This window comes from Tupaia chinensis, unplaced genomic scaffold (assembly GCF_000334495.1).
Source record: "Tupaia chinensis unplaced genomic scaffold, TupChi_1.0 Scaffold147554_1, whole genome shotgun sequence".
In the NCBI taxonomy this organism is placed as follows: Eukaryota; Metazoa; Chordata; class Mammalia; order Scandentia; family Tupaiidae; genus Tupaia; species Tupaia belangeri.
The window spans coordinates 2,368,534-2,372,112 of NW_006207406.1; positions in this window are offsets into that span (position 1 = coordinate 2,368,534).

Here is a 3,579-nt window from a genome sequence, read left to right on the forward strand (position 1 = left end):
GGTGTTCCACTAATGATGTATTCTTTTTAAAATTTTTTTAATTTTTAAATTTTATTTCAAGTTCTTATATATGTTCAATCATGTCATTTAGTTTGCAAAGTGGATATTCCAACATGTTTACATTTCTCCCCAGTCCAGTTGATAATACTATAAAGTTATCTTCAACAGATAATACCCCATTTCTTTGTCCCATTAATGCTTTGCCTCTCCATTTTTCTCGTTAATGTCCTTCGTATAGCAATAGCAGAAAGAATTGGCTATCATGACTCTATTGTGTGTATCATACGAACAATTTCTCTTTCATTACTCTACTTTTTCATGATTGCCTTAGCAGTTGTTGGGAATTTATTTCACATGGATTATAAGATTTATCTAAATTAAAGATGATTTCTGATGTGATTCTACTTATAATTGAATTGAATTTATATATATTAAAGTGCATTATCTTTTACTTTTTTTTGTCACTTTGGAGCCATTAGAAATTTCTTCAGGATTATTTTTTATTAGCATACTCTCAAAAAGTTCCAAGACAAAATAAGTGGAAAAGAGAGTTAATGTTGTAATCGATTCACAAACTCTCATCTCTCTAAACTACAGTCTCTTCACTAGTAACATAAGTATTGGGCAAAATAATTTCCCTTTTAGTTTTAAGGTCCTAAAATTTATATCAGGAGAAGGTTAATTACCATCTGATGCAGATATATATAGGTAACTCTGAAACTCTCTATTTGCTCTGGGTTCTTCAAAAATTAGATCGATAGCTATTTAATGGCCCATGGTAAAAATGTCATAGTGATTGATGTATCGGTAGGATAAATAGCCATTTTAGCTGTCCCGCTCTGAGAGTTCCTTGGACCAGGGCACTTCTGATGCAAAACCCAAGATGTTCCCAAGTAAACTGAGATGTTTAGTCACTGTATTTGGTCTGGTGGTTTCTTTAAAAGTTTTTTCTTTCTTTTTTTTTTTTAGAGAGATTTTTGCTATAAAGCGTGTGCACTCACTGAAGAAACAGAGATACAGAAAGTGAGAAATCATCCCTCCATAGGGAATGGTCACGCCACAGTCTCTTCTCCTTCATTCTCCTCTTTGGATCTTGGGCACGCACGCACACGCACCCGACGTGAGTTTTAAGCCACCAGGTCCGGGACGCGAACCGCGGTCGACTACATGGGAGTCCAGCGACATAGCCATTACGCTAAGTGCTGGTCCCTAAAAGTACTTTTAAAATGTTCATATTCTTACACAAAAGTCCATTACAACTTCTGTTTATGCCTTTAAAATTTGCTTTAAAGATTACTCTTTGCTCTGTAAGTTTTACAAAGATTTTAGCCCATATAAGTGAAATTTGATGTTACAAGTAAGTTAACAGTGTTCTATTTTATTTACAAAAAACATATTTTAAAATGTTTTATTATGTAGTCTAGGTAAAATAAACTTCTGGACAAAATATGTCTCTCATATTAATCTTCGAAAGTAACGATAATGCGTAAATGATGAGAATGTTGTTCTTAAAAGTTGTGAACGTGGGGTCAGAAGATAGCATGTGGCTAAGGCACTGAACTCTCACATAGCCTGGCACAGTTCACATTCCAGACCGAGTGCCTTGAAAATCATATGTGCATTCATGTCCAAAATCTCAGGAGGAGATTGGGCAAGAAGAGTTTGTGGAGGAGCATCCTCCCTGCAGAGTTATTTCTCACTCTCCCTCTCAATGTCTCTCTCTTTGTTTCTCTAGTGAATGCATGTGCCCATGGAGAAAAACTAAAAAAAAAAAAAAAAAATTGTGAGTTAAAATTAAGAAGAGTGGCGGTAACCAGCAGATGATGAAATGGTTACGTCACTGGACTCCCATGTTGTTGACCATGGTTTGAATCCCAGACATGGTGGCTTAAAACTCATGCTGGGGGTGTGTTTGCGCGTGCCCAAAATCCTGAGAGGAGAATGGAGGAGAAGGGATTGTTGTATGGCTATTCCTCCCAGGAGGTAATTTCTCACTTTCTGTCTCTCTCTGTCTCTCTGGTGAACACATACACCCTGTAGCAAAAATATCTGAAACAAACAAACAAACAAGAATGGTGAAAAGAGACATGATGAAATGTAAATAGTTCATTTTTTCTTGAAAATATTTCTTTGTATTCTGCAGAAGTTAGATTCCCATAAGAATCTTATATTAGTCTACTTGGACTGCCATAACAAAATGCTATAGACTGGATAACTTAAACAATAGAAATTAATTTTCTCATAGTTCTGGATACTAAAAGTACAAGATTTGGGTGCAAGCAAGGTTCATTTCTGGTGAGGACTCTCTTCCTTCTTGACATAGTTGCATTTTTTCACATAGCAGCAAGAGAGAGAAAGACAGCAAGCTCTCTGGTTAGTCAGATGAATATATTTGCCTTTTATAAAATCACTTATTTTATATAAATATTTATTGTGTCTTGCTCTCTTCCAGTCACCCATAGATCACTGTGCTCTTTGTGCTGGAGGGAGGTTGGAAGGTGGTGTCACAGATTCTGGCACCAGGCCATGAGCAGCCTCTGTGTTGCACGTTTGTCTTTCTCAAAGGTGATTTAAACTCATTATATACATAAGTATGGGGATTATATGCTTCTGAGTGAAGATACTGGGTTGTTGGAAAAGTCATGAGGTATTTTTGCATAGAGAAAAATAGAAAAAGAGGTCCTGACTTTTCTGATGACTCAATAGATATTGAAACACAATTATTTAATACATCATATGCATATAAATATTGGTAAATAAAAATAACAAATTATTTTGCTGTAATCAAATAGTATACTTGGGATCCTCAATTCTAGATTTGATGATTTTTCCTTAAGCATATGAATATTATTATTTTAAAATTTACTTTTTATTTTTTGAAACCCTCTGTTGTGTGTAGGTCTTTATTTAATTTAATTAATTAATTAATTTATTTATTTATTGGAGAGGTTTTTGCTATAGGACGCATGTTCTCTCCAGACAGACAGAGACATAGAGACAGAAAGCAAGAAATCACCCCCCAGGGGGGATGGTCATGCCGCAATCCCTTCTCCTCCATTCTCCTCTCGGGATCTTGGGCACGCACGCACACACGCCCAGCGTGAGTTTTAAGCCACCGGGTCCAGGACGCGAACTGTGATCGACTATGTGGGAGTCCAGCGACATAGCCATTACGCTAACTGCTGGTTCCCAATTTTATTTTATTTTTTTATAGATAGGGTCTCACTGTGCTGTGATCCTCCTGCTTAACTTCTAGAGTAACTAAAGGTGTACATTGCTGTGCCTAAGCTTCCTCTGTGGCCTCAGTCTGTCGAATAGCAGCATCAGCTAGCTTGTACTACTGGGGCTGGGCCTATTTGGTCCCTTTAATAGCTTACTCTATATAGATCTACCCTGCAGGACTTTAAAATTGTTTAAATGGTGATAAATCTGTTTATTTTTTGTTTCTGAGAATAAGGTGATTGAATAAAGGATGATCTGGAACCGCCAGGGCTTAGGATGTTTTCGTGATTTAAATTATTTCTTCATGGCTGTTCTCCAACAATTTTATCCTTAAGAAGTCAGACACTTACATGGAGG